Source organism: Peromyscus californicus, unplaced genomic scaffold (genome assembly GCF_007827085.1).
Source record: "Peromyscus californicus insignis strain IS unplaced genomic scaffold, ASM782708v3 Scaffold_14__1_contigs__length_90479793_seg_2, whole genome shotgun sequence".
NCBI lineage: Eukaryota > Metazoa > Chordata > Mammalia > Rodentia > Cricetidae > Peromyscus > Peromyscus californicus.
The window spans coordinates 54,300,193-54,312,973 of NW_026294436.1; the positions used below are offsets into that span (position 1 = coordinate 54,300,193).

A 12,781-nucleotide genomic window follows, 5' to 3' on the forward strand; every position below is an offset into this window, starting at 1 on the left:
TTACATATTAAATTAATCTTGGTCATGAGACAGGACTTCATATATGATATTAAAATATGAGGCTTGGGATTTTATATTAGTAAAGCTATGATTTTATAATTCAGCCTGGTTTTGCCTGGATGTCATTTAAATGGCTTGGAGAGGTCCCAGAGGGCCAGTGCTGAGACGCCAGGGTTAAATCGGAAGAGTGCAGAAGGCTTTAATATTCAAGAACACAGCATATCAGCTGCAGTAGACAAAGCTCCCTTGGGACTTGGGGAGGCTTGGAGTGGCAGCCTGCTGAGGAGGGATGTGGGAATGGTATTCAAGAGACCCTGAGAGCCCAGAACATCATGTGGTGGCTACAGAAGTGAATGTGAATATCCTGACTCAGATGCTGGCACCAAGAGGTTACTTCCTGATTCTGCAGAGGTAATTATTTATTCATCAGTTCCATACTCAATCCCTTCTCTTTACTCTGTGCAGAGACACCAAGGTTAAAACAAGGTGGGGGGGGGGGGGCTGCAGGGGTAGGGGAGAGACTTAAAACAGACAAGCAAATCACTAGAAAACTGCGATTCAACAGAAGTCCTGAGCCAGGAATAAACACGGGGTTTCAAAAGGCATTAATAAGCCCCAGCAGTTCAATGTCTTCTGAACTTCGTTGGCCATGGGATCATTAGACAAAAGACTGTCGATATCCTTTTAAACCCTATTCTAATACACAATGGTTGCAAAACAATTACATCATTAACCAAAGGGCAGTGATGAAAGTTAGAAATTCAATCCAGCCCTACCCACTGCCAGAGAAACAAAGGAGTCTCCTTAGTAGGGTGATCCTTTCAGCACCCCTCAGCCGCAGTTTTCCTTAAGCATTCAGAGAATAACCCCTGTTCGTGGGTCACAGGCTGTGGGAGCTGCCTGCATGGGCATTTGCCATAGCTGGGAAATCAAAAATAAACAAGAACTCCTTGAAGAGCAATGGCACCTCTGATACCTTTGGTACCTTTGGGTTTTTTTTTTTTTATCAGAAGCCACAAAAGGACTATTGTTAGTTAACACAGGTACCTGCCCCATCAGTAAGATCCTGTGATTCAGTTATGATGATAATTAGAAGAGTGATGACCTTAGTACGTTTAATCATTTCATGCATTTAAAACATTTTAAAGATTAATTTTAGCCGGGCGGTGGTGGCGCACGCCTTTAATCCCAGCACTCGGGAGGCAGAGCCAGGTGGATCTCTGTGAGTTTGAGGCCAGCCTGGTCTCCAAAGCGAGTTCCAGGAAAGGCGCAAAACTACACAGAGAAACCCTGTCTCGAAAAACCAAAAAAAGAAAAAGAAAAAAAAAAAAAGATTATTTTTGCCAGGGTTAAAAACACCTGTGGCTCTTCAAGAGGACCAGAGTTATGTTCTCAACACCTCATGGCTGCCCACAACTACCTTAACACCTGCTCCAGGGGATCTGAACTCCTCATCTGGCCTCCACAGATGCATGAATACTTGTCACACACACACACACACACACACACACACACACACACACACACACACACACACACACACAAGGACAAACAGACACATAGTTTTAAGAATTGTTTTGGCCGAGGAAACACTAGCAAAGGAGTGTGTATAAGCATTATTTGGGTTTTTCTTCCTTTTTATGGCTCAACACAGGCATTCTGCCTCCCCTGTATTTTCAACAGCTACTTCTTATCATCACCAGACAGATACACTCCTTTCTTTCTTGATGGACTAAATAAGATATAAAAACCTAACTTCTTCAAAATTATTAGGACTTTTTAAATTTTTAAAATGATGTGTGTGTAAGAGTATGTCTGTATATATGTGTATAAGGTGTATGCACACATTTGTATATGGAGAGGTGCCCCTGCATCCGGATCAGTCACTCTCTGCCTTATTCTCTGGAGACAGGGTCTCTTACCTGGGGCTAGGCTGACAACATACAATTTCTAGAAAAGCTGTCTATACCTTTCACAGCACTGAGGTTATAGGCATGCAGGCCACTCTCAGATTTGTATATGGGTGCTAGGATCTGTGGCTCTAAGGTAGATGATAGCACTCTCTACCCCTGTGCCCCTGAGCTTACAGTCCAATAGGAAAGATACAAAAGTACAGAGTTTGTATATTGTTCAGTATGCATAAAGCCAGAGGCATAAACACTGGCATCAAAACAGAGGCCATGAGGCTGAGATCTAGCTCACAGTAACAGAGTGCCTGCCTAACATGGACAAGGCCATGGGGTTCAGTCTCCAGCACTCCCCAAAAAGGGAAGTGAACATTTGCTCCTCTGAGGTATGCCAAGAATCTGCCTGAAGGCCAGCTTCCCTCAACCTGCCTTCACCAGGGTCTTGAGGAATGTATATGAGTTTTCCTGGTAGATTAAGTGCACCCTTAAGTGATATGAGAAAAGCACTACTGCTCAAGGAGTCGAGGGGGTTGAAGGGTTAATGTACAGAATTAGAATGAAAAGTTTTACAGAAGCTGCTTTTCATCATAAGCTCTGAACTTGTTTGGTGTATCACACACATCTGGGAAATAATGTCAGCCAGTAAAGCAGCATTGGTTAGAATGGCTATTTCTCCCCTACTTCTTATTCCCTGTCAATTCTAATGTTCTAATCATTCTACAAATCACAAAGTTGGTAACAAAGACCTGTGATATACCATTGTATCTGTAAAGGTTACTCCAGCGAAAACATCTCCTGTATCAGCAACTGGAGAAGTTAAGTATGCATCTCAGCATATAGCAAACATACACACATTAAGTTTTCAGGGGGAAAAGTCATCGATGGTGGCATTTTGTGTAATCCTCCTCCTTATGATTATCATCAACATTATCTTTTCTGTTTCTATCCATTTTTCATCATGATGAACAATAGTATTGCCTCACACATATAAAGGGTCTCCCATATTTGAAATCATTTTCACTATCTGAACTTACACTATTTCTGTGTTTCTGTTTGTCTTAGCTTTCTTCCTTTTCACTGTAGATCCACATAAGAGTGACCACGAACAATCCCATGACACAATCAATATTAGGGTGTCTTAAAATCTCCTCTGCCAATTCCATTAATCCAAAATTCTTCAATTTAGCCTTAGGCATGGTTTTTGTATAAGAGCAGAAAGTAGCGACATTCTTTACCAAATATCACAAGAACAGTCTCTAGGCCATTACGAATGTTCTTCTCCTGTGAAACCTCTTAAACTGGGATGTCATAATCTACATTGCTCTAGGCACCAGTGTCTGCCATGCTCTTTCTAGCATGTCTCAGTAAGCTGGGCATAAAATGTTCAATATCTTCCCTAATCTAAAGTCCCAAAGCCCACATTCTGCCAACAGGAAGCATGGTCATGCATGTCACAGCAATACCCAACTCCTGGTACCAACTTCTGTATTGTCAGTGTGCTCTATTGCTGTGAAGAGACACCATGACCGTAGCAATTCTGATAAAGAAAAGCATTTAACTGGAGCTTGCTTGCAGTTTCAGAGGTTAAGTCCATGATGAAAATGGACAAAACCTCTGGTCATGGTCAGGGGGCATGATGGCAAATGGGCAGATGTGTTACCTTGAGAAATACCTGAGAAGTGTACGTCTATATCTGCAAGCAGCAGAAAGAGAGAAGTAGTTGAGAGTTCTACATCCAGATCTGCAGGTAGCAGGAAAAGAATGACTCTGTGATTAGAAGGGATTTTTGAAACCTCAAAACCCACCCCCAGTGACATACTTCTTCCAACAAGGCTGCAACTCCTAATACTTTCAAATATTATCACTCCCTAGGCATTCAAATATATAAACCTATAGGGACCATTCTTATTCAAACCACAACTATTTAACTAAATACTCTGTTGTTGGAGTTATCTCTAGTCCCACCCAGGCCCACAGTCTCTCAGACCCAAGTAAACACACAGAGACTTATATTACTTATAAACTGTTTAGCCATGGCAGGCTCCTTGCTATCCAGTTCTTATATCTTAAATTAACCCATTTCTATTAATCTATAAGTTGCCATGTAGCTCGTGGCTTACTGGTACTTTGCATCTTACTTCTCAGCATCTCCTGACTCAGCCCTCCACTTCCCAGAATTCTCTTCTCTGCTTGTCCTGCCTATACTATCCTTCCTGCCTGGCTACAGGCCAATCAGCATTTTATTTATCAATCAATCAGGACAACCCATTCATAGCATACAGAGTGATCAATATCAACAGCACTTTCCCTTTTCTTTTTTTTAAAAGGAAGGTTTTAACTTTAACATAGTAAAATTGCATATAACAAAACAATTATCAAGCAAGAATTATAGTTATAATATCTAGTCGATTTGTATTTGGCAAAATTAAAGAAGATATCCTATCTATCCTATATTTGTGAGTCTAAGATTTCATATCTAACTTATCTTTTATCATGACTAAGGAAATTATAACTATCTAGTCTTCAACTACATAAAAAAACCTCAGAAGGATAATATTACCTGAGAAATGGGAGAAGGACACAAGCAACTTTCAGGAGTCTTGTGAGAGTAGACAGAGACAGCTGGCAGCCTGGACAGTCATCCAAAATTCCTCTGTAAAGTTGAGGCATCTGTCTTCAGCCCACTGACCTAGAATCTCTCAGTCACTTTTCTCTGTGTCCTGTAGAATGTCTGGCAGTTTCCTCTGCAAAGCAGGAACCTTAGGGACCATTTCACCAAGCAAAGTTCAGTGGTTGCCTTCCTATGGGTCCTGCAATACTCAAAATTTCTTTTAGAATAAAATCAATATTATTAGTATATGGATGAGAAAAACAAGTCTAGGAAATGAGAATTACCAAATGACATAGAAAAACAAATTGCTAGAGGTGAAAAGTCCCTACTCTTCTCTCTTAGTTTCTGGTTCCAAGTTCTCTGGAACCTACAACTTTGCCCCGTTATATACAGCCACACAGGTTACCATATCCAGGCAAAGATGCTAATCACAATACCGTCTCTCAGGGGATCTAATACCTAAAAGGAAAAGAGATCTGTGAGTTCTCAGGGAGATTTAGGAAAATAAAAATAGTGCCTTCCTAGGATCTTTTAAGAGATCATCATTGTGTAATCAAGGGCTTCACCCTGAGTTTGAAAGACAGGAGAATCATGAGAGGATAAATAAAGATCAGGTAATCAACTTAATTATCTCCTAACTACCCAAACAGGTGTGGCTTCAAGTGCATTCTCTATTACCAGTCACATAACACTAAGTTATTTAATCATTTATTTTTGATAAAGTTAGATTATGCATTTGATAGCCTCTAAAATAAAATGGAAGAAACTCAGTAAAATCTGAGACTCATTCTCATTCTTGTTCCAAGTGAGATGTGATATTTCAACACCTCTGTTGAGGTATAATTTGTATACCACTTCCTATACCTATTTCTGTTTTTGAGGTTTTTAGTGTTCTTAGAGGTCTGTGAAACCTTTGTCATAATCTATTGTTGAACATTTTAATCATCAAATAAGCTTCATATGCATTAGCAGTCCTTTCTCAGTCGCCCACTTCACCAAGGTACTGAACAACATTAATCTGTATTATTTATTTTTCTTTGTATTTGTCTACTCTTGACATTTCATATTAATAGAGTCCTATGACGTGTGTATTTTTATGATTTTTTTTCACTTTCGATAAATACTCAAGTTCACTCAGTCTATACTATGTATCATCATTTGTGTGTGATGTTTCCTAGACAGAAGCAAATAGCTAGTCATACCAGATATCACACTGAGGGGAGGGCATAACAAAAAAAAATTATTCTACCCATGTCTGGCTTGGTGAAGTAGTAAGTTTATTTGGGTTATTTACATAAGCATGTGTAAGGGGTTACTTTACTAGAGCACATGTCACTCAAAGGCAGCTGCACAGGTGGTTACTAGGAAAGGCTGCTTCCCTGGACGTCCTTGCACAATGTGCAGGCAGCTCTACTGGGGAGTCTCATCTCCCTACACAATTGTTTTCTAGATATACTGCCTCTGGCTTTTTGTGAATCTTATAACTATGAACTTTCTGAGTCTTGTAGGTTTTATGAGTTGAGTCTCTTAAGTTTCTTACCTTTCCTGAGCCTTAGGACCCTCCCTGCTCCTCCACAAGGGAACATTTCAATTTGGAGGAAATATCCAGCAGCAATTCACACCTTTGAAAGCATAGTAGGGTTCTATTATATTAATGACCATATCTAATTTATCCATTTATTTTATGGACTTACAGGTTGTTCATTTTGGACTATTACAAATCATGCTGCTATGAAGATGTGCACAAGTTTTGTGTGACTGGATATTTGCATTTCTTTGATAGAGTTTCTGGTACATATGGATACACTTTGTTTTGAGCAACTGCCAAACTCTTTTTCAAGGGCACTAAAGCATTTTCCACCCTCAACAGTAATGTAGGAGGACACCACTTTCTTTAATTTCTGCAACAATGTGTGTTACTGTTTTATCATTTTGCTTGTGCTTATATTCTTAGTGGGTTATGAAACGGTGTTTGCTTTGGTTTAGATTATCCAATTATAGCATTTCTAGTGTTTATGAACTGTTGTATGTTGTTCTTTATTTACATGACTCCCAACATTTAGTGAAGTTGAGTATCTTCTTATCTCCTTGCATGCTTTCTTAAGGGAAATGCCAAGTTACATCCTCTGCTCATTTTTAATTGAGTTGTTTGACTTTGTACCACTGAGTTGCAGGACATTTGACTGTATTCCAGAGTCAAGACCCTCATCAAAAGCATGATTGGCAGGTATTTTCTCCCAGTGGAGAGATGTCTTGATTCTCCTCTTTCACAGAAACATTTGTCATTGTCAGTGTTTAGGGTTTTATTCCGTTCTGGTTTTCCATTCTCACAGATGAGCTGTAGAATTCTGTTGTTTCTTAGATGGGAAATCCTTAGTGATTTAGGATGTTCAGTATCTTTCATGGGCCTGTTTCCTATGCAGATGTTTTCTGTATCAAGTTCGCCTTCAGTTTTTTTTTTACTTAAAAAAGTTTTTTTTATTCACTTTACATTTCAACCACAGATTCCCCCTCTCATCCCTCCTCCCACTCTCCCCCAACCGCCTATCCACCTCTTGGTTCACCCCTCATCCCCTTTTCCAAAAGGGTAAGTTATCCCACGGGGGGACAGCAAAGCCTGGTACATTCAACTGAGGCAGGACCCAGCCCCTCCCCCTGCCTCAAGGGTGAGCATGGTGTCTGACCATAGGTAATGGAATCCCGAAAGCCAGCTCATGCACCAGGAATAGATCTGATCACATTGCCAGGGGCCCCTCAGACAGACCCAGCTACACAATTGTCTCCTGTATGCAGAGGGTCTGGTTTGGTCCCATGCAGGTTCCACAGCTGTCAGTCTAAAGTTCGAGAGTTTCTATGAGCTTGGTTTGGTTGTCTCTGTAGATTTCCCCATCATGATCTTGACCCCCTGGAGTAAACTGGGGATGAGGGAGGTGAACAGAGGGGAGGGGATGGGGGATGAGAACATGAGGGAACAGGATGGACAAGCTGAAGGAGCGACAGAGTGGGCGAGCAATGAAAGAGATATCTTGATATAGGGAGACGTTATGGGGTAAGGGAGAAACCTGGCTCAAAGGAAATTCCCAGGAACCTACAAGGATGAGCCCAGATTAGACTACTAGCAATAGTGGTGAGGGTGCCTGAACTGGCCTACCCCAGTAATCAGCCTGTCATCATAGAACCTTCACCCAGTAACTGATGAAAGCAGATGCAGAGATCCACAGCTAAGCACACACCAGACTGAGCTCCAGGAGTCTAGGCAAAAAGAGGGAAGAGTGATTCTATCATCTTCAGTTTTAAAGGTGGTTTTTCTGACTATAAGTTTCATGTTTTACTTTCTTTGTTTGGTAATTTGCACACAACCGCTGCCACCACTGGCCTCTGCTCTTCTAATGAAAGGCCAGGGGAGTCATTACCTATTATTTTTCTCTTACTTTTGATAGTTTACAATTTTAGATGCACCTTTCTCTTTCAACATTCTTGCTGTGATATGTTTGTGATAGGCATATACAAACCTTTGTGTATCTTTCTTGCTTATCATGTGATATAAAAAGAAATGGAACCCTAAAAGGGAACTGTCAAAATTAAGGAAACCAGGAATTTCTGGTTTTGCAAATTCCCAGACTCTCTGACAAGCATCACTGCAACTAAGAAATAGCTCTGAAACTAGTCATTTTGACAATTATAAACATAGCATCTACAACAACTAAACACATCCTTATGTGCAGGCATGCTGCTCCTAAAAACTAGCCTTTAGTTAGTGCACATGATAATGGGTTTCATTGTAACACATTCCCATACATATTGATTATGATACTTTGCTCATATTTGCTTCCCAATGCTCCACTTTGTGTCCCTCCCCCTCCCATTGATCTGCTTCCATTCTACAAATAGTTCTCCTTCTGATCCCAGGATGCACTCGCATGTGCACATGCATGCTCACGTGTGTGTGTGTGTGTGTGTGTGTGTGTGTGTGTGTGTGTGTAATATACAAAAAAGAAAAAATATGCAATATTTTAGGCATTTTATTTCACTTTGGAAACAACCATGATGATTGCTGGCTGATGCTAAATCTATATATGATAACATTTGAGGAAGGATGTGTGGCAAATTTGGGAAGTAATGGACTTGCTTATATACCATGTTGTGATAATGACAGGAGTCTACATATGGCAACATGACTTTGTACAATTGGATAATATATAGTTTATTTGTTGTCACTTAAACCTAGTAAGTTGATAAATGTTTTCTAATGATGTATTTTAATTGTTTCTCTGGTTACTTCTTACATCCATGCTTTATTTTAAAATTCAATTCTGTAACTAAACATTTCCTATATTAATTATATTCCCAACATTTATTCTAACTTCTGGTTTTTATTTTATTTACATTTCCAAATTTTGTTTTTTATCACAGTTAGGATTTGAAATCTTTAGAATTCCAAAGAAGTGTTATGGCTCATAGTAATATCCTATAGTGACAGGTGTTCTATGTGGATTAGAAAGAATAGACATTCTCTTGTTGAGTGGAGTATTCTGTGAGTGTTGACTGGGCTGGATTATTTGGCAGTATCATCTGGTATATGTTTTTTATATTTTATGAAGGTGAATAAATGGGGTTTAGTAGTTGTATATAAATATATTATGCCTGTTCTATCAAATATTACAACCCTAACAGCCCATGCTATGAAACCCAGTTATCAGTTGTGAACATTTCTACACCTCCATGATGCACTGATCATTTCCTGGCATGTATCATCCTTATTCCCACTTCTTGTTAGGAAATCGATTTTGTGTAATGTAATGTGAACTCTGTCTTTCTGTGAATTAGCCTTTCCAGGATATCCTACCCCTATACCTTGAGTATGTTCCCATGTTTTAATCAGGCCGTGTACTGACATTTATCTAGATGTTATTTTTAGAACAACTTGACCCTTGCTTTGTATTTCATGTGTTTAGTTGGCATAGATTTGTCATGATTATCAATACAGTTGATTTAAACTCTCATTTCAATGTGTTTTCTACTTTCCAACCTATTGTTCCTCATTCCTTCTTGTCTTTTTTGGAAGAATTAGATAAATTTTATGAATTACTATTTGTACTATTGACTTCATTCTTGCCTCTTTTTTTTGTCATTGATGTGGCTGTTCTATGGCTACAGTAAGCATCTGTGATTCATTGTAGTTTATCTCCAAGTTAAATAGCACCATTTTGTATATAACATCATCAGACAAGCATACTTTAAAATATCTCAGTCGGGTGGTGGTGGCACACGCCTTTAATCCCAGCACTCGGGAGGCAGAGGCAGGCAGATTTCTGTGAGTTCGAGGCCAGCTTGGTCTACAGAGTGAGATCCAGGACAGGCGCAAAGGTTACAGAGAGAAACCCTGTCTCAAAAAACCAAAAATAAATAAATAAATAAATAAATAAATAAATAAATAAATAAAATATCTCCTGTCATCACTTTTTATAGCTTACCTTAATAGTATAAAACTACAAATTCAGTATTTTAAACATTTAATTAGTTTTTAAATGATTAAAATAAGTTGAGAATTTCTTCTACATTGATCGCAGTATTTACCAAACCTAGTGCTGTTTATTTCTTTCTTCATGTACAAATGTGGATATTCACCTTCCATCTAAAGAATTTGTTCTGGGCTAGAAAGATGACTCAAAGGGACCTGAGTTTAATTCCTAGGACCCACATGGCAGAAGAAAAGAATCGACTCTCTCAAGATGTTTTTTTGACTTCCAACTGCCACATAGACATAATGACATAAATGTGTGTGTGTGTGTGTACACACACACACACACACGCAATCACAAATAAATAAATGTAAAAATAATACCTCGTTTTAACATTTTCTGAGGTATGTTTGTTAGTGATGGATTTTTTTCTCCTCGTCTTAAAAGTCCTCATATTACTTTCTTTATTGAGGAAATTTCCTCTGTATATTTAACATTAAATATTTTTCTCTTAAAATTCTTTGAAGTCCATTGCTTGCCTTATATAATTTTCAGCAAGAAATAAAATTCTTACCAACATTACTTTATACTGTAGATACATGTGGGTCTTTTTCTATTGTTCCTTTTACTCTTTAAATTGCTGTTTTATTTTTCTTTCCATTCTGAGTATTTACATTACTTATTTTGCATGAGATTTAAATTAAAACCTTGTATGTTTGTCAAGGTTTGGGATATGTGGATTTGCAATTTTCATCCAATTTGTAAAATTTTGGCTCTTATTTATTCTTTGATTGTTAGTTTCAATTGTTGATTTCACACAATGATGAATCACCTGGGAAGGGAGGTTCAAGGAGGGATTGACTTGTGATTGTGTGTGTGTGTGTGTGTGTGTGTGTGTGTGTGTGTGTGTGTGTGTGTGTAGAATTATATTGATAACACTAATTAAGGTGGGGAGATTTTTCCAGTACAGGTCAATTTGAATTTCTAGCCGCCTTTCCTAAACACCAACCTGTCTCTAGGCTACTGAGTTCTGAGTTCTTCTATTCTGTGCTATGATGGGAGAATTCCAGACAGAACCTGAGGAAACATGGGATTTTTTTTCCGACTATTTCCCATTTCCCAGGGGCAGTAGTTCTGCACTGGGTGGCACCATTCCCTAGAAAAGGGTTTGTGACCTGTACAAGAGTGCAGAAAGTGAACTGAGCACTAGCAAGCAGGCATTCTTTGTTCTCTGTCTCTTAGCTGTGGGTTCAGTGACAGTCTGTCCCAAATGTCTACGGCTGCTGTGACTTCTCTGAAATGATGGACTGTACCCTGGAACTTTGAGTGTTTTTGTCATAGCATTTTATCACAGCAACAGAAAAGGAATCTAAAACTTATTCATTTCTTTCTGTCCTTCTTTTCTTGTTGCCCTCAGAGTTTCAGTTGCACTTGTTGCAGATTGTTTGATATTGTGACACAGTCAGTCGGCTGTGGTCAGGAATTTTTAGTGCTGTTCTTTTTTAGCTTCCATTGAACAGTTTTCTTTTTCTGTTTTTATCTTAATAATTCTTCTAAGAATGACTATTGTGATCTTAACCCATTACAACCACTATATTTTAACTTCAACTCTGCATTTACTTATCCCTAATATTTTTCATTTGGACCATTTTTTAAATTTCTATTTAATTTATACCATGTTATAGTCAACTTTATTTTACTCCTTTGCTGTTAATTACAGTATTTTTCTGTTTTGAGTCTATACTGAATGATTATCTCCTTGCATGAGCACATTCTTTTCTGCTCATATGCATACCTGATAATTCTTATTTGTGTGTCAGACATTCTCAATTTTATGTTGCTAGTTAGTCATTCATAGTTTCAGACTATATTTTAGAAGGTAGTTTTTCTTGCTACCAGTTACTTTGATCCCTTTTAGTCTTTATTTATTGAAAAAAATCAGGCCGGGCGGTGGTGGCGCACGCCTTTAATCCCAGCACTCGGGAGGCAGAGGCTAGGCGGATCTCTGTGAGTTCGAGGCCAGCCTGGTCTCCAAAGCGAGTTCCAGGAAAGGCGCAAAGCTACACAGAGAAACCCTGTCTCGAAAAACCAAAGAAAAAAAAAAGAAAAAAATCAACTGGGCTCTTTAGTCTAGAGTTAATTAATTCCCACTGACAACACAATGTCTTTGTGAAATTTTTCCAAAAAGTCCATGTTTTCCAATGTCTTTCTATAGCAGAAAATATAAATTATTTCTGAGTTCTAAAGATTCAATCACACAATACCTTTGATTGTACAAAATACAATCTCTTTGCCTATACAGAAACAACCCCATATAAAAGTAGGGTGATCTTTTCCCCCTCAAGGGTCCACAGATGACTCCCAAATCAATGGCTCAAAGGTATCCCTCTGCAAGTTGCTGGACCTCTCTATATAAACCACTTCTTCTCTGGTACTCTGGTTGAAATGTCTAGCCACCTTTCCCATCTATCAGTCTCCATCCTTTCAATTAAGTGAAACCACGAGACTCTGTTTGAGTTGCCCTGTTCTGTGCTACAGGGTAAAAATTACCAGCAGAGTTGGGGGCAGAACAGACCACCTGTCACTCATTTTACTTTTCCCAAGGACTTCTATACTGTCTGTTGTTCAGTGAATAAAGTAAAAATAGTTGTTTTGTGTGTATTGTGTAGTTTTCCTGTTCATCTGGAAAGACAGACGCAAACTCTAGTACTACATCATGACTGAATGTGAAGTTCAACATTTTTTTTTCTGATAGTGGTCTTAGGCAAAGTTGCTCACCACTATGGTGTTCAGTTTCTACT

The 12,781-nt window shown here is 38.8% G+C and overlaps 1 long non-coding RNA gene across 1 annotated transcript in view; it reads left to right on the forward strand.

The window, feature by feature from the left end:
• Positions 1-213: 213 nt before the first annotated feature.
• The window catches only part of LOC128109452 (uncharacterized), an 88,202-nt gene continuing 75,634 nt past the window's right edge, over positions 214-12,781 (forward strand). The window contains exon 1 of the long non-coding RNA XR_008217822.1: positions 214-411. This is a non-coding gene — a long non-coding RNA (uncharacterized LOC128109452). The remainder of the gene's footprint in view (positions 412-12,781) is intronic.